The sequence below is a fragment of the Pseudorca crassidens genome, chromosome 7 (genome assembly GCF_039906515.1).
Source record: "Pseudorca crassidens isolate mPseCra1 chromosome 7, mPseCra1.hap1, whole genome shotgun sequence".
NCBI lineage: Eukaryota > Metazoa > Chordata > Mammalia > Artiodactyla > Delphinidae > Pseudorca > Pseudorca crassidens.
Genome location: NC_090302.1, coordinates 70,073,170 through 70,092,321, shown reverse-complemented (window position 1 = coordinate 70,092,321; position 19,152 = coordinate 70,073,170). Strand labels below are relative to the sequence as shown.

At 43.4% G+C, this 19,152-nt stretch overlaps 2 long non-coding RNA genes and 1 pseudogene across 2 annotated transcripts in view; 2 read left to right on the top strand and 1 right to left on the bottom strand.

The window, feature by feature from the left end:
• LOC137227896 (uncharacterized) overlaps window positions 1-19,152 on the bottom strand; it is an 85,358-nt gene that overhangs the window by 18,732 nt on the left and 47,474 nt on the right. The window contains exons 5-9 of the long non-coding RNA XR_010945042.1: window positions 13,243-13,305; window positions 12,564-12,711; window positions 5,663-6,532; window positions 4,255-4,494; window positions 2,673-2,769 (exon numbers count right to left, since the gene is read on the bottom strand). This is a non-coding gene — a long non-coding RNA (uncharacterized lncRNA). The remainder of the gene's footprint in view (window positions 1-2,672; window positions 2,770-4,254; window positions 4,495-5,662; window positions 6,533-12,563; window positions 12,712-13,242; window positions 13,306-19,152) is intronic.
• LOC137227897 (uncharacterized) lies at window positions 8,178-17,635 on the top strand. The gene is made up of 3 exons (XR_010945043.1): window positions 8,178-8,344; window positions 8,640-8,827; window positions 17,403-17,635. It is a non-coding gene; the product is annotated as an uncharacterized lncRNA (long non-coding RNA).
• LOC137228272 (interferon alpha-8-like) lies at window positions 9,148-10,811 on the top strand (annotated as a pseudogene).

Genomic DNA, 19,152 nt, shown 5'->3' with positions numbered 1-19,152 from the left:
AGCTGAGACTTATTCGCATCGGACAGGCAAGTGAAAGTGCCTACCACATGCCAGGTCAATCCCAGCCCCCCAGTGGAGTGTGCTCCTGACGCCCTAGAGATGGTGAAACACAGGCCAGCCCTTCCTTCCGTGCCCTGTGGGAATCCCTGGCTCACAGAATCTGTGAGATGAGACATTGATTATTTTGGGTGATAGACTTTGGAGTCATTTGTTTCAAAGCTATAGTACTGGGGACATTGTTTGTTTGTATTGCGAGTGGAGGGCTACAACAATAAACAAACAAGCCCTATTTATCAGATCAGATTGAGTATGAGTGTAAAATCCTTTAAGACTTCAGAAAGATCTAGGTGGTGTCTCAGAGAGTCTTTCAAACAAAGGGCCTTCTGAGGATCCTAGGGAATGCCTCACAGATTCTCTCCATTAAGTGACAGGGCTCTAAAACACCAATTGCTGCCTCACTGGAGACTCATGGGTAGCCCAAGGTGAAAAAGGGTATATATCTGAAGAGATTTGTGGGTGTGCCTCTTATCCAATGGCATTCATTATAAACGGATATACAGCAAACCCAGTAAATGGTTACAGTAATTATATCACTTTAGACTGAAAGTAATAGCATACACAATAAAGAGGGCTTCAGATCCCCAAACTTGTCCAGAAAGGAAGCAGGATGACAAGTCTACACGATGTAAAACATAGGCACTTTTTGTGGGAAAGGAAGGATAACTTAAAAGGCAGAGCCAAGAAGCCAGAAAGGAGAAAAATCAGCCTTGGAGAAGAACTCCCAGAGACTTAGAACTGAGCCCTAATCTGAACATTGACACCACCTGCCCTAATAGGGAGCCCGTGACTGCTATGTGCTTTCTGCTTTACCCCATTCTGAATGGGACTCTTATAGTATCTTATGCCTGCCTCACCATTGCATGTTGGGAGTAAAGGAACAAATAACCTCTCTATTTAGATTACAGGGCTTCACATTGAGAAGAATGGCACTCAAGGAGCAGTGCTAGAGGAACTGTGCCTGAGGAACTCCATCCACACCTTGATCTGACGGAGATGGTGAAACTCTGGACCTGGATTTTTGCCATAATAAGATGAGACTTTGGAAGGTTTTGAGAAGTGATGAATGTATTTTACATGTGAAAGGATGTGACGTTTTATGGACTGTAGCAGATTGTATTTTTAAAAGATGGCAGCAACATTTCCCTCATTTCACATATTTTTCTGGAATGTTGAAAATCCTCCAGTAAGAGATATATTGTCTAATTCCTCTCTCCTTGAATATGAATGGGTTTGTGACATCTACAATACGTAAAAATGATACTGTGATTTCTGAGGCGTGGTCCTAAAAGGTAATGCTGCTTCTGCCTTGCTGACCCAGCCTTCATACGAGAAGTGCTATCACTCTGAGTATCACTCTTAGCCACTGCGCCACCAGGGAAGTCCGAGCAGATTACATTTAAAAGAAATATCTTCCTTCTGACCTTTTCAAAGATAACAGGAAAATAAATAATATATAACTTAGACCTTCGAATCAAGTGGGATCTTTTTCTTAACAAGTTGTCAGGAAAACTCAGGGATTAAGGAAAAATATTTTGACTCTTGAGATACAGAACTTCACAGACTTTCACTGGTCATGAAGTTCAGCAAGCGGTTATTTTCACTGCCCTCATTAAGACTGGTTATTGATTAAAGGAACTGTTGATGCAAATACTTAGACCAGTCCATGCTTAGGGTACCATTGGTTCAATGGCCTTCAAATTTAAAAAAAAAAAAAGAATAAGTGGGACTTTCCTGGTGGTCCAGTGGGTAAGACTCTACACCCCCAATGCAGGGGGCCTGGGTTCGATCCCTGGTCAGGGAACTAGATCCCGCATGCCATGCCACAACTAAGAAATCTGCATGAGGCAACTAAAAGATCCCGCATGCCGTGACGAAGATCCCACATGCCACGACGAAGATACCACATGCCACAACTAAGACCCTGCGCAGCCAAAATAAATGAAAAAAAAAAAAAAAGAAAATTGTTTAAAAAAACTATTTCGGACTGACCTCTAGAGGGGAAACAAGGTCTCAATTTCTTCCAAAACCACAAATTTGATTCTATTTGTTTGTGCTCCAAAGGAAAGAGATTCCAGGTGAGTAAGTAAAGAGCAGTGAAGCCACTGAATACTGGTATCCATTAATATATCAGTGTTCAGGGACTTCCCTGGTGGTCCAGTGGGTAAGACTCTGCACTCCCAATGCAGGGGGCCTGGGTTTGATCCCTGGTCGGGGAGCTAGATCCTGCATGCATGCCACAACTAAGCATCCACATGCCACTACTAAGAAGTCCACATGCCGCAACTAAAGGATCTCGCATGTCGCAGCAAAGATCCCGTGCCACAACTAAGACCCAGCGCAGCCAAAATAAATAAACAAATATTAAAAAAAAATATATATATATATATATATATATCAGTGTTCAAACCTAGATACTGGTATCCCTGTGGGTACATGATTACTATCTAGGGGCATGCAAGCACATTGATTTTAAGAACACATTTTTTACATCCTCAGCATCGATAAACATCCTTGATGAAACTGATCAGCCAGAGAAGAGAGATGGAAGTTTGGCCGATCGCCATTCTCACATTTAGACTTTACATCACTTTGTAAAATAAAGTCCTTCTTACCCATTCCAAGCCTCAGCCTGGCGCACTGCCTCAGGGTGCAAAACCTCTGTGACACCAGAGGGACAATTCCAGAAGGCTTAGTTCTTCAGAATGATTCCTTTGATAGAAAAGCAGAGGGGACTTTCATAAGATGTTTATGCTTTATCAGTTACATCCTCTCTCTCCTGTATCAACATCTTTCTTTTTATTGGCTAGTTCTGATCAACGTTAAATGTGCTTAATTTTCATTTTATCCTAAACATGACTACTCCTCAGCCCTATGACCGCTTTTTAGTATTATTTTGCTTCTGTCATTCTGTTCACACCCAAACTTCTTCAACGTTCTCTGGATTATCTGTCCCTATTTCTTCACATGCACCTCATTCCTCCAATTGCCATAATTTGGCTTCAACCTCCCTGTTCTAATAAAACTGCTCAGCCAAAGTTTATAATAAACTATCAATACATGTTACTGAGATCAGAGATCGCTGTCAGGCAGCCTCAGCTGACATCTCAGAAGCATCGGACACTTGTTACCACGCCCTCCATCTTAAGGTCTGACGCTCATCTGGTCTCCGTGTCACCACCATCCTCTGCTTTTCTGCCCCTCCTCCTCTCCTTCCTTTGTTGACTGCTCCCTCTCATCTTAGGGAATTGGTGTTCCTCAAAATTCCATGCTAGTCCCACACTTCATCCTCTCTGCACATACACTCTCAACCTCCCAAATAGTTCCAAATGTGGAACTGTGACCTTCATATGCATGTCTTTCCCTAGAATCTTATCTCCAAACATTAGATCCATATTTCTACATGCTAGAATATCTAGAATATCTCCACTTCACATGTTCAAAATTGAATACATATTTTTCAAACTTTCTCGCCCTTCTATGTTCCTTGTGTGAATGGGCCCCAATCATTCTGCAGCCCAAGATAGAGACATGGACATTATCATTGAGTTCTCAACTTCCTCAAAGCCCATAGCCAATAAATCATTACAGATTCTTCTTCTGACATCATACTCATGGCCACCCATCATCTGTACAACAGCCTTTCTACATGAAGGGATATGCCTACCTTATGAATCCTATTTCTTTCATTGCAGTTGTTTTAAAATATAGTCACAGACTGTCTCATACTCTTTCCTGTCCCTTCCCTTGACTATGTGCTTGATGTAGCAACTTCCCTCTAATCAATACACAACACAGGTTGAAGTGATGGTGTGTAACTTTTAAGACTCTGTCATAAAACAATTTACTGCCTTCTCCACTTCTGGTTTTCATTACTCACTTTGGTAGAAGCCAGCTGTTGTGAGGACACATCACAGGGCTTAGTGGAGGGGCTCAGGTGACTGTGATGAGGAACTGAGGCTTCCTGCCAGTGGTCATGTGAATGACCCATGTTAGAAGCAGATCCTCCAACCCAAGTCAAGCCTTCAGGTGACTGCAGGCCAGCTGACATCCTGACCGCCACCTCATGAGAGACCCTGAGCCCACTGAAAGTGCTCTCAAATTCTTGATTCATAAAAACTGTTAGGTAATAGACTAGTGGTTAACGCCACTAAATTTTTAGGTTATTAATTATGCATCAATAGAACACTAATTTACCAATGTAGGAGACCCAATGCAAATTTCTAGCCTCCTTTGCGGTTAGAATGCAGGCACTTGAATAAGACTTTGCCAATCTGAAGCACCTGTGTGACATTTTGATCCAGAGTGAAAAATGAGAAGATATAGGCTCTGTGTGGCGATTCCATGTTTGCTGGCTGAAGTAGTGGTTTCCCATGGTGGCAAGTTCAAGTTTCCAGGAAAGAAATGGCATCAAAACATGGCATTTCCTTTCAGTTCCTACTGGGATATCGGCAAAAACATAAACAGAATTAACGAAACTATTTATGTGCCTTTTGGATTTTAAGAGTGACTGAAGGTTTAAGGGCACTCTGTACCTCTTTAAAAGCAAAAGAGTGAAGTAAGCCGGAAAGAGATAAACAAATATCGTATATTAACGCATATATGTGGAATCTAGAAAAATGGTACAGGTGAACCTATTTGCAGGGCAGGAATAGAGACGCAGACATAGAGAACAGATGTATGGACATGGTGGAGGGGGAAGGGAAGGGTGGGATAAACTGGGGGATTAGGATTGATGTATATACACTACCATGTGTAAAACAGATAGCTAGGGGGAACCTGCTGTTTGGCACAGGGAGCTCAGCTCGGTGCTCTGTGATGACCCAGGTGGGATGGGGGAGGGGGTGGGAGGGAGGTCCAAGAGGGAGGGGATATTTGTAGACATATACCTGATTCACTTCATTGTACAGCAGAAACTAACACAACATTTTAAAGCAATTATACTCCAATAAAAATATAAGAAAATAAAAGCAAAAGTAAGATTCAGCAGACTTCTCTGGCGGTCCAGCAGTTAAGACTGTGGTTCCACTGCAGCAGGCAAGGGTGTGATCCCTGCTCAGGGAACTAAGATCCCACGTGCCGCGTGCGGCCAAATAAAAAAGTTAGGACTGAGCACTTAATATATAGATTAAACTACCCCCACAAAGCAAAATAAAACAAAAGGCAAAGCTTGTCATATTATAACATAAATAGTAAAATTTGCAAATATAGCAATTATCCTAAGATAATAAATACTAATTATTATAAATTAAAATGGAATTTCTTTCTATTCAAAACTACAGTTTCTTATTATTGATAATAATCTGCCAAAATGACTCAACATATTTCTTAACAGAAGCAGACAAAAAACTCTTTGAACTGAGTAAATATTTACAAGATTGAGGCCACTAATACGTGCAGTCAGCCCTCCAAATACATGGGTTCAACCACTACAGGTTGAAAATACTTGAAGAAAAAGTTCCAGAAAGTTCCAAAAAACAAAGCTTGAATTTGCCACGTGCCAGCAACTATTTATAGCAATTACATTGTATTAGGTATTATAAGTAATCTAGAGGTGATTTAAAGTATATGGGAGATGTATGTAGGTTATATGCAAATACTATACCATCTTATATAAGGAACTTGAAGATCCACACGGTATCCGTGGAGGTCCTGGAACCTCTCCCTCTCGGGTACTGAGGGAGGACTGTAGATGAGACATACTGGGGAAGCTTAATTCTCCTTTTCGACTTTCTGAGTTTTCTGATGAGCTTATTAATACAAAGAAAGCATTTACTAAGTTTCATGTCTTAACTTCCAGTATGACAATGTCCCAGGCACAGCAGTTGTGTACTTTCCTTCTCATATCGACCCTGGTACTTTTTGTTTATTTTGGGGTTTTTTTTTCCTCCTTTTTGTTGTTTTCGGCCAGGTCCAGCGGCTTGTGGGATCAGGGACTGAATCCGAGTCACAGCAGTGAAGGCGCCGAGTCCAAACCACTGGAGCACCAGGGAATTCCCTGAGGCTGGTACTTTGGAAGGAGGTCTTCAAAGTCTGGCTAGAGTCCTCATTGCTCAGAAAGTCTTTCCATCTCCATTTTCTGCACCAAACAGGTCTCCAACAATTCTAGCTGCTGATCAGTCCAATGAGGATTATCATCCCTCTTTGCTGAAAAAGTTGAAGATCTGCTAGATTACCGCATGGAGAAAGAGGTGGCCTGAGCTATTTGCAACTGGCTGCTCCTGGAGGAACCTGAAACCCTTCTTGTCCTTCAGGCAGGAAAACAATGGAAAGATTCTTCCATTAGGTGCAGAACTTGTGAGGGTCTCCTGCTTTGGCAGGCCGTGGTTCGGGGCTGGTCACAGCTAAGGGTGCAGACAGGGCTGGAGAACGTCATCCTGGGTGTCCTCAGTGAGGAGGGTGGCAGGCCCCGGTGAGCCTGGTGATTCAGGTGTCTGGCTGTGGGAGCCTGTATCCAGCTGCTCTGAGTACCTGCCTGCAAATGAGATTCTTAAATAGTACAAGGTTCTCAATTCTGTACTTATGCCAATGTTGTTTCCAAGTTTTTCCAATGTCTATTCAATTTATCGGCAACAGATAATGTCGCAACTTCAACGCTTTTGTGTATTACGCTGGAAATTAAACACATTCATGGAAAAGGACAGAGTATAAATCCAATAGGATGTACTCATCCAAATGAGACCCAAGGTTGAAATAAAATCTGAGTCTCAATCTGTGTCTTTTTAAATTCTAATAAGAGTACTTAGACATTTGACATTTTACCGTATGTTCATGCTTTGTAATGCACCAAAATACAACTAGCCTCGCCTCTCTCCATGTCCCCTTTAAGGGGCTAAGACATTAGATTTGAATTCTTCCACATGACTTTATAGGAGTCATAGCTCATGTTTCCAGACATAGTCTACGGATAAGAGTGGCATAAATGTTAACACCAAGGGCTAATTCATACCATTCTCTTCCTTCTGTCACCAAAAGTGTGCTCAGCACATATATATGTGACAATGTGCTTGGCAATGTGGATTCCAGGAAAGTAAGGCAGGGATGGTGACCGCCCTCCAGGGAGCAGGGAAGACAGACTTTAGAGGCAGGATTAGGATGAGGGAAGCACCACGTGCTCAGTGCAGCTGAGGGCCAGTGCTCAGAGCTGATGAAGAGGAGGGCCTGGGAGCAGCAGAAGGCTCCACTCTGACAAAAATCTGGGGCTCCTCAATTTAAATGACATCAGATTTTGATTTCCTCTTCTAAAAAACTGAGACAACTCAAGTAGTTGTCACACAGGCAAATGTAAAGATTAAATGAAGTTTGCAAATTATAGTCTGAGAATCTGAATTTAGTGAACATAGCTGCCTTTAGCATTAATGTGACATATAGTAACTTGTAGAGTCCATGATCAGCCCCGCCAAGAAAGGCTTTGACTGCCGCTCCCTTAACACTGTCAGGGGTCTGCGTGTTGAGGCCCCAAATGCAAACTGCAGGAGAGGGGTTGCCTTCTGGACTGCGAAGGAGCAAAGCCCAAGTTTCCAGGCCTAGAGCAGTGTCTGGTACATTAAGGAGAGAAATCCTATAGCACTTGAAACATTTGCAGAGAACCAGCATCGAGGAGAAATGGCTGCTCTGTGAATAGTATAAATGAGATCAACGGTCCCTTCCCTCATCCTCTGTCTCAGACCACCTCTGGTGATATTATTTTAAGACAAAGGTGTTTTTAAATGTTATGGGGACCAGGAAATGGGTTATAAAATGTACATGGGGCAGAGGGTGACGAGAAATGGGCCATTCCTATATTTTTAGCTATGGAAGTTCACAACGTTACTTCGAAAGCTATTTCCTGGCTCTTTGGGTAAAGAAAGGGAGGGCTTCCCTCAAGCATGGAATATAAGAAGGCACCAAATCTAAGTGATCAAGATAAATCATATTTTAACGCAATATATAAAAATGGAAATGCCACAACATACATGCTGAAGAAAATGTCAAAATTTTAAATAAAGACAGAAATGACCCTGCATTTGGATGACGCTGACAGTCTTACAGAGGAAGGCTTCACGTTGCCAGTGAAATTTGGGTAATTTCTGTTTAGTCTATAAAATTCTTACTAGAGAAAATGAGAAGATCAGACCTGGTAAATGTCCTCAGCTGCTTATACAGGACATTAATAACTCTTCTTTCTACACTACAGTCAAGCTGGAGTCCTGAGAAAGGGGTTTCAGAAACTCGAGTTAAATAAAAATTATTTAAGACTGTCACAGAGTCACAAGAACTTGTCAAACACTGCAGTTCTCTCAAACAGGTAAAGAAGTAGTCTTGAAAATATTAATGAGTTTGCTTCCATTAAAGCTAGGAAAGTAAAATTACATTAAATTCTTGTTTTAGTATACAGAAACTATACTTTAAATAGTGTAATAAAATGCTGTTTTAATACCCATATATTTTAATATCCTACCTTCAAGATTTAAATATTTTCAGAAAATATCTTAAAATATAAAAAATTCTAAAATATTTAATTTAAGTCAAGCAATATAAGTTTAATTTAAAAATATAAAAAATAAAATGCTGTGTTTTTTTTTTCTTTCTTTCTGCGGTAGGCGGGCCTCTCACTACTGTGTCCTCTCCCGTTGCGGAGCAAAGGCTCCAGACGCGCAGGCCTTGCGGCCATGGCTCACGGGCCCAGCTGCTCCGCGACATGTGGGATCCTCCCGGACCGGGGCACGAACCCGTGTCCCCTGCATGGGCAGGCGGACTCTCAACCCCTGCGCCACCAGGGAAGCCCCCTGTGAGTTTTTTAATGTTCCTACCTTTCAGTTATTCAGTACTTCCTCCCCCACGTTAACGCTGTATCCTTGAAAGACACCGTGAAGTCCCAGAGCATCTACAGGGGCACTCAGCTCCCGCGTCCTCCGCCCCAGTGGTGGCGGCGCTCCGACTCACCCCCAGGGCGTCCCCAACACCGTCCGGGCGTCCCATCGCCGCCGCCGCGTTCCCCTTTCTCTGAGCCGTCGCAGCATAGCGCCAGAAACGAGCCCGAATCTGTAAAATCGACCCCAACTCGCTTCCCAGCTTCAAACCCCTCAGAAAACGGCTTCTTTCCCAAAAATGGCCTCGCTCAAGTTTCTGTGCGAAAATAAAGCACAAAACTCAGGGGAAAGCCCGAAAACGCAAGGTTCCCGCTTCCAACCAGACAAAATTGTCGCTAGCGCGGCCACGACAAGCCTCCCACTTGAGAACTCAGCATCGCAAAGACAAAAGTTTTTTTCTATTAAATCAGTATAATGTTGCTCCGTGAGGATGTAACTCAACTTTCTCTCGCGCTGCCCAAACCGCGTAAAGTGCAAACGCTCATAAGTCAGCGTTTCCCTAGCCGAACCCATCAAAAGACATCCGGCGCCCATTAGCCGCCGCCTAGAGAAGCGCGCTGTCCCGGGTTCCAGGGAAGGAACCTTCCCGCTAATTATTTAGTGGTGCCCACGCGCCCCCTCGCGGCCATCTCGTGAATCACTGAAATTCTGAAAGGCCCAGATCTATTTGCTAGTGGCAGGAGTGATACTCTGCTCCATCCCTACTCGCCCTCTTGGCTGGAACTTGCCTTGGATCCAGAGCCTACAGAACAGGGAACTCTTCATACTTTTGAGACAGATGAAGAAGATCCCGTTTCAGTCATGCCTAGAGGACAGAACCGACTTCAAATTTCCTTGGAAAAGAGGGAATATCACAGAAATCCTGACGACGCAAGGCACCGGCTACCACCATCTGACGCTCCAGCAGATGGTAACCTCTTCAACAAGGAAGAAAGCCAAGCTGCTTGGAACAACACCCTACTCCATAAACTACTCTCTAGCCTTGATCACACCTTGGAACTACTGCATAAGCAAGTGGAAAATGACAATCTGGACTGTCCATATTTGGGAATTGTCCCAAAATATTTCCAAAGAATCCATCTCTATCTGAAGGAAAAGGAATACAGCCCCTGTGCCTGGGAGGTTATCAGAGGAGAAATTAAAGTGTTCCTTTCTCTCATGTAATAATTCTCCGATTACTGTCAACAAATAAAGAAGAAAGGTACACTTGTGACACTTCTAATCAAATGATTATTGTCTGTTTAGTCCTCTAAGATACGTCCACTCATATTTCTGCACATGTTGAAAAATATCTGAAGTGTCACGAGTTTACAAAAATATATTTACAAAGAAGAACACAATCTATTTTCTTATACAAGTAATTTTACAATGTGCTTTCTAAAATCTGTTTAACTTCTTGGAGGGTATTTGGATTCCCAACTATGACGTTTATTTTAAAATGGAAAGGTTGTTAGCATAGTATGCTGTTCAACACATTTGTCAGTTAATTTCATGATAGCTGCTGTCACAGAGAAACAGAAAGATGTCAGTAATTGGGTCAGCATAGAAATTTATCTTTCCATCCTTAAGAGAAAAATGCAGGCATTCCTAATCAGATGAATTTTCTAGCTGGCCTCCTCTAAACAGTGATGTAGGGACATGGGTGCCCTCTATTGTGTGGCGTTGCTCTATTCAACGTGTGATTTCCGATTTGTGGTGTGTGAGTCTATTCCACTCAGTGGTAAAGGAAAAAGTATGGGGATTACATGGGATGTTTTCAAGGGCCAAGACAGTATAGGGCAATATCACCTCTGCCCACATTAGTTGGCCTGAATTTATTTTCATGGGAATCTAAGTGCAAAGAAGTTGGGAAGTTATTGGGTGACTAATGGAAGAGGAGACAAGTTCAATGAATAAGACTACTTTTCATTTTTATACTATTTGTACTAATGACATTCTAGAGAAAAGAAACCAAAACAATGTTCTTGCTTCCACCCACATTATAAAAAAAAGTTGACTTGGGGTCTGACTCCACAATTTCAACTTAGGTATGATGACATGGATGTCACTCATTAGAGTTCACAGCGTGATTGACTCTTTGAAAGAAGCATTCAAGTTGATTCCAAAAGGCATAGACTAACAAGGAAAATATCTGCAAGTGTAGACACAAGTTGTTTCCTTTTTGCCTGAGAGAGACAAGAAAAGTAGGGCCACGTAGCTCCTTGAAAGTACTTGAGGATGACTGAATGAAAAGTGGAGAGTGGGTCTTCCATTCATGTCCAGGCCCGTGATTCTCATCCTTATCTGCTAAATACTGAAAATGCGAACTTGAAGAAAATAGTGCTGCAAAGTCTTTTAAAAAATACCTCACACAATATTCCATTGTAACTTCCCTTGTAGAACCACAAAGAATTTTAAAGTATCTGTAGATTATTGTCCTTTCACGTCATATCTATCAAATATATCTATCAAATATATGATTGAGCTCCTGAAATGATAGGGACTGGACTAGCTGTCTAGGAAACGGGGTTGGGTAAGATGGTGTCTCTCCCTTTAGGTATTTTACACACGCCTGGAAGGTATTCTGAGGATACAATAGGTCAGGACATGTCTTACTATTTGGGCATCTTCAACAAAATAGCATAGACTGGGTAGTTTGTAAAGAGCAGAAACTACTCACAGTTCCATAGTCTGGAAATCCAAGATCTGGGTGTCAGCGTGGTCCAGTTCTGCTGAAAGCCTGCTTCCAGGTCACACACTGTCCACTTCTCCTTGGCAGAGACTGGGGGATTTATCTGAGACCTCGTTTAAAAGGGCACTAATTCCAATTGTGAGGCCTCCATCGTCATGACTTAATCACCTCCCAAAGGGCCCACCACCTAACACCATCACTTTGGGGATTAGGACTTTAATGAATCTTGTGGGGTACCAAACCTTAAGAACATAAAAGTCTTTAAAGGCTACACGCCTGTCATTTAGAAGAAAGAATATATTCATGCTGAGTAAATAAAGATGAAAGGGCAGGTTAGCAGGAAAAAAGAGCAGACCAAGGACTCAGAATCCAAACTCATGGTTTTGGACCTGAAGTCATGCTTTAGTTATTACCGGCCAAATTTTGGAAATCAAACTGAAAGGAGCCCACTCTCCCATGGAATGGAACGAAGATACAGGATGCAACAGATCATTCATCATTCTTTGTGAAGAGACTCCAACGATTCTCAGGAGAAACGTAGTAATTGCCACATCAATAAAGATCCACTAAGGAGTAATATGTGTCTGGTTACTGTGAGCTGTCAGATTCAGGAAGAGTCTGAGTTCAGATAGGTGGCTCTGTATATGACACCAGGCTAGTTCTTTCCTATTATAACCTAGTAGAGGGCAAATTAGAGATGAGGCCATCCTCATGAGTTTAATATAGTGCCAGGCAAAGGCTGAAAATTGTGCTGCAACTTGAATGCCCAGAACCATATGCACCTTAAAGGAAACATAATCCTAGTGGTTTTAGCAATAAACTCAGTAGGCATGACTGATACCAGTAAGGGAAGAGTGGAAATATTAGCCATTTCGATTATAATCCCAGCAAATATGGCCCTGATGAAGCAAAAGAGCTTGGTCATTTGCAAATGCCTTCCAGTAGGAGGAGAAAATCTAAGAAACTGCTTTAGTTAAAACTACCTGTTGAGTGATTACACTGGGCCTGGTGCCGATGATACCGCAGAGAAGAAGACAGAGTCCAGTTACTACAGAGCTGATTTGCCAAAGATGGTCACATACCTATTGTTTGAAGATGGGAATGTAGAGGGCTGAAGCAACATAACTTCCACTGCAAAATAAAAAGTATTAAAGATTGGAGCTGAAAGTTAATTCCACGACCAATATTTATTCGGTTCTAAATTAATTATGAAGATGGTTTCCTTTGGTTTGAAAAGGATAGACTTGGATTGGCACCTCTAAAAGTCCTTAAGGAAATTTGAAATTTAATGCAAAAATAGAGAGAAAGATTCAAATTGATGATGACTGCTAAATCATGCATTCTCACTGGGGATGCTAACTGCTTCCATGGGAACAAACATTAGTTTTTAGGGGTATGACAAATTTTGCTATTACAATGCTGTGGCACTCCAAAGCTTAACCCTATACAACAAAATCTTATTCCTTAGTATTCATTTTTGTCTTTGGGTTTTCTTGTGTATCATACATACAAGAAGCGTTGACACTGAGTTCATGGAAGATAAACAAACTGCATACACGGTCAGTGCTCCACACTATGGTGACTTGATAGCTCACTGGAGGACTTTCTCTCCATCATTTGCTTGATCTCAAAGTAATATTGTGAGAGGTGGCCTTCACTTACTTCTGAGCTCCCATTGGCTGTCTTGTGGATGTTGCTTATGTTTGAGTCTCAGTATGATTTGTGCTATGGGAATTAAATACAAATAGAAAATTGTATTTGCATATCAAATACAAAAAAGGTTATATTTTATCATTTAGTTCTACTGAAGTTGTTCAACACATCCATAATTACAGCAAGTGCTTAACAGAAAAAAATGTTTACAATATCTAGATGAATATCAGCAGTGAAATTAAAAATTATTTTCTGAAAAAATTTTATTGTATGATATGAAACAAAATTAAAAGTTAAGTATCTAAAAATAAATATTAAGAAAATAATTTTTTTTTTTTTTTTGTGGTACACGGGCCTCTAGCTGTTGTAGCCTCTCCTGTTGCGGAGAACAGGCTCCGGACGCTCAGGCTCAGCAGCCATGGCTTACGGGCCCAGCCACTCCGCGGAATGTGGGATCTTCTGGGACCGGGACACGAACCCATGTCCCCTGCATTGGCACGCGGACTCTCAACCACTGCGCCACCAGGGAAGCCCAAGAAAATAATTTTAAAATTTCAATGATTTTGAGCAGTTTTGAATGATTTTTAAGTATATCTATACCTTGGTAGTACTATAAAGTTTACAAATTTTATTTGAATATGTAGTTTGCTACATTCCTGTTTATATAAGTAAATATAGTCATTAAAAGTCACTCTGAAAACTTATTTGTAAAGTTAAATTAAAATTCAATAGCTTATCAATCAGTGTGATACACCACATCAACAAGTTGAAGAATAAAAAGCATATGATCATCTCAATAGACACAGAAAAATCTTTTGACAAAATTCAACACCCATTTATGAAGAAAACTCTCCACAAAGTGGGCATAGATGGAACCTACCTCAACATAATAAAGACCATATACAACAAACCCACAGCAAACAACATTCTCAATGGTGAAAAACTGAAAGCATTTCCTCTAAGATCAGGAACAAGACAAGGAGGTCCACTCTCACCACTATTATTCAACATAACCTTGGAAGTCCTAGCCACAGCAATCAGAGAAGAATAAGTAATAAAAAGAATCCAAATCAGAAAAGAAGTAAAACCATCACTGTTTGCAGATGACATGATACTATACAGAGAAAATCCTAAAGATGCTACTAGAAAACTACTAGAGCTCATCAATGAATCTGGTAAAGTTGCAGGATACAAACTTAATACACAGAAATCTCTTGCATTCCTATACACTAACAATAAAAGATTAGAAAGAGAAATCAAGAAAACAATCCCATTTACCATCAGATCAAAAACAATAAAACACCTAGGAATAAACCTACCTAAGGAGGCAGAAGATTTGTACTCAGAAAACTATAAGACACTGATGAAAGAAATCAAAGATGACCCAAACAGGATTTCCCTGGTGGTGCGTTGGTTAAGAATCCGCCTACCAATGCAGGGGACATGGGTTCGAGCCGTGGTCCCGGAAGATCCCACGTGCCGTGGAGCAACTAAGCCCATGTGCCACAACAACTGAGCCCGCATGCCACAACTACTGAAGCCCGTGTGCTAGAGCCCGTGCTCTGCAGTGAGAGAAGCCACTGCAATGAGAAGCCCACACACGGCACCGAAGAGTCGCCCCCGCTCGCCGTAACTAGAGAAAGCCCTTGCACAGAAACAAAGACCCAACACAGACAAATTAAAAAAAAAAAAAAAAAAGGCAGCAAGGACTCCCCAAGCTCCACTGTGTTCCTAGAACCTCTAGAAAAAACACTAGTTCACATGAGCTCATACATTTTAATCCTGAGCTGATACCCTCTTCCCTGAGTTCCTTAGAATCAGGTAACCCAAGCTCAAACCGTGTACAAATCCCCTTACCTCTCCTTCCTACTGAGCCTCATCACGGTTCTTCATGGTGATTACTCTCACTTGCTGCAAGTTAGGAAACCTGACTTGGGTTAACTATAGAGCCGATCCTGGGGCGTCTAGCTGGGCTTCATTACAACTCCAGGAAAGAAAGTCACGTGAGAGCATCCAGAGAGAACTAGCACAGTCTTCCAACTGTGCTCTTAGTGGTCAGAGAGAAGAGAATTTGGTGTTAATTTTTTTGGAGGCTACTAATTTTTTTGGAGGGTGAGGGTGGAACATGCTCCCTTTTACTTTATGCATATAAGTAATGTTTTTAACTGTTCAAAAAATATCTGAAAGATTTGAGAAAAGCTCTGTTTCCTTCAACTAATGTGACAAGAAAAAAGGTCCAGAGATTTAGGTCTGTCCATAATATTCTCATAGCTATAGTGTAGACATATTGTACATTAAAAACTTAGCATTGTTGTGACCACCTAGAGGGGTGGGATACGGGGGGTGGGAGAGAGACTCAAGAGGGAGGAGATATGGGGATATATGTATATGTGTAGCTGATTCATTTTGTTATACAGCAGAAACTAACACAACATTGTAAAGCAATTATACTCCAATAAAGATGTTAAAAAAAGAAATACTGGCATCAAAGCATAAAAAAAGTAAATAAAAAAAACCTCAGCAATGTGAGCACATCTTGTACCCAAGTCCCTTGAAATAAGATTATCAAAAGCACTGATTCTGAAGACTTCCTGGAAGATAAAAACATATTTCATAGTCTTCGCTCTAAGAGCAGAACGCACAACTTAAAACCATACAGCAAGAGAAATAGAGCGAGACTCTGACAGATTTTATCTTCCAAGAACAGCAACAATGCTGTCTCCCACCCCATGTGTGCCTTGAAAACTATGCCATTTCTCACCAACTTGAGGTTGGTCTACTTCATCCCTCTTTAAATATGGAAAGGCTTGTATTGGGCTGCACCCCGAAGGCCTCCAAGCCCCGTGGCTGCCCAGCATGAAGACCTAAGAAAGAGCCCACAGACAGCGGAAACATTAATGTCTTACTGGACAGGGAATCTTAAGAAAAAGGTCTTGCAGCGACACCCCGTGGACAGCAAGCAAGACGTGGCAGCAATCTTACCTATTTCAGGGAAGCTACTATTATACAGGCAATTTTCATCAGATTGGCTCATCAGTTACCAAGGAAGCCAGTAGCAGGGGCTCTTCCATCACAACCCCTCAGGTTAATGACCAACATCACAGCAGATACTGATATTTCCCTTTTATAAGCTAGCAGGTGGAGCCGTTTTGGCCTAAGCATTAGAACAATCACTAGGCGGGCCCGGGGCGAGCACGCTGGTGGGCGTGGGGTGTGAGGGAAGTGGGGGCTGGTCTAGCGGGGGATGCACGAAGAGCAAGAGAACAGCCGTCCTGAGTGTCCTGACCACACACCCCACCCCTACGCACCCTACACGACCCTTATAATCTCCATCCGCCCCTCTTCCGAGACACCCCCGGGGTCAGGTACATAGCGGCGCACGCAACCAGATACCACAAATGCAATACACACAACAGCTGCTAAGAAGTGTCAAGAGTAAGCTAGGCCCTCGGCTACAGGGCAGGAAGAAGGCAAGAGTCTTCAGTTGCCCCCCCTATGGCGGCATGAGCCAGATGGATTTCCCATGGCATCTCGCTGCACACCCAGCCATCAGACTCATTTTGCAGCCTGGCCACCACGGTGGCCCAGTCCACAAGCTGATTCCCTGCCCTCAGGCTAGCGAGGAAGTCTACCAATACAATACAGGGAGGTCGTGACCAGTAAGCAAAATACAAGCCTTAACAGCATTCTGAGATAACACCACCCCTACCTGTGGTTTCTGTCCTGGCCTGCAGTACCATACGGCCGGTCCACCCTCAGTCCCCACAGCCGGCGCCAAATAATGGAACCTTTCAATTAGCAAGGCATCAGCAGGGTTGGAAGGCAGGTGGAAATACCAGCACTTATCTTTACCAGGCCATTCCTGAACTGCATAGCCAAGAAAGTGGGATTCCTTGGTTGATATCGATGTCTATGGTGAGAAAGGAAGATAAGAAAGAGTACAGCCATTTTGAAAAAAAGGCCAGACAACGGTCTTGGGCAAAACAGGTCTTGCAAGCTAGAGAACAAAGGCCAAGGGGTCCTGAGTCCTGGGGGTGGGATAAGAGAGGGGGACAACATCCTCCCAGGAATAAATGATCTCTGTTACATTAACGAGTATACCTAGTTGCCACAAGGGAAGAAGCTCAACTGCAGATTTCAACCTTACTTGTTCCGGGGCTCTCTTGCAGAAGCTCCTCACGCACTCCTTTCCCCTCCCAGAAGCGTTCCCTAACCTGAGAGCCACCATGGAGCCTCCTGCTGCTGAACGAAGAAGTGTGACAATCTCTGGAAATTGTCAGGGATTATGAGACAAACCCTCCCCTTTGTTATAAAAGCAACTCGCCTCTTCCTCTCAGGAAGCTGCTTTTTTTCCTCCGCCCCACACCCCAGCCTTCTCCCTCGTGCACACGCTGTCTCTTTTTTTTTTTTTTTTTTTTACGGTACACGGGCCTCTCACTGCTGTAGCCTCTCCCGCTGCGGAGCACAGGCTCCGGGCCCGCAGGCCCAGCGGCCATGGCCCACAAGCCCAGCCGCTCCATGGCATGTGGGATCCTCCCGGACCGGGGCACGAACCCGTGTCCCCTGCATCGGCAGGCGGACTCTCAACCACTGCGCCACCAGGGAAGCCCAAGCTGTCTCTTTTAATAAAAATCTTTGCTTGCCTAAGAGTCTTGTGGAAGTGGTATCATTTCTGTGGTACTGCTGCCCAAGAACCTGGAAAGGGCCCGGTAACAATGGGAGTCCTGTTTCTCTCCCACAGCTGTTCTAGATCCTGAAGAGTGGTCCTTTGCGTTGCTCTACGCATCATGGAAGCCTTCTGTAACGGCTTCCACCTGTTGTAAGACACTGCAAACTGCATAGAACTGTCGTTCCAACTCACTACATCACGGCTCCACCCCCTTCCACAGCTGGGCCCAGGAGCACCAGGGTATTAGTACTTTGCCATCGCCAAATGCCCAAACCACACCCTGCCGGGGAAGTGGCCACACCCAATTCACAAGCCTGTCCTCAGTTAATATCCCTGAAGCCTGTGGCTTTTAACTGTTTAGGGGTTTGGGGTTGGGGGTACGCTCCTTTACCCAACAGATAACTCCCAAACCATCGGATAGGAAACCCAGGTCCTCGCGTTTTGCCTTCACCAGCCAGTCCCGGGAAGTCAGATCGCCAACAAGCACAGGGCTGCTACTTTTAAACTGCAAAGAGCCTCTGAGGTTAACAGGATATCATCAGTATAAGGGTCGAGAAAGACATGCCTCATGGTAGACAGTTGCCACAGGTCCCACTTGCCAGTGGATGGCCACCTTGGGATTATCCCCCCACCCTACCCCGTTATCCATCATTATTTCCCGACATCTCAGCACTCACCGGAGTATCCTCGGCCTCTGGGCTTCTTGGCTGGCTCGCCAACTGTTGAGCTGCACCCAGCAGGCCTGCAAGCCTTATAGCTGCCCAATCTCCAGACCCAAGAAAGAGCCCAGAGGCGGTGGCAGAGACATCAGTGGTCTACTGGACAGAGGTCTTACGTGTCTGTATTAAAAGGTCCTCAAAGAACACCCAGCCGTGAAAAGCAATCGGCCGGCAGCCATGTTTGCCACGCCTCCCGGACACAGGAGACTACCATTTGTAGGGAGAACTGACCTCTGGTTCGCTCATCAGTTACCAAGGACACCAGCAGCTGGGGCAGGTCTCTCACAACCCCTCAGGTTAATGACTATCACCACCACAGATATTTCCCTTTTATGAACTAGCAGGTCGAGCTGTTTTGGCCCTAAGCTTTAGAACAATCACATGGTGGGGCAGGGGGCAAGCACGTTGGTGTGAGCGGGGTGTGAGTGAAGCAGGGACTGGTCTAGCGGGGGATGCACAAAGAGCAAGAGACAGCCGTCCTGAGTGTCCTGACCACACACCCCACCCCTACGCACCCTACACGACCCTTAT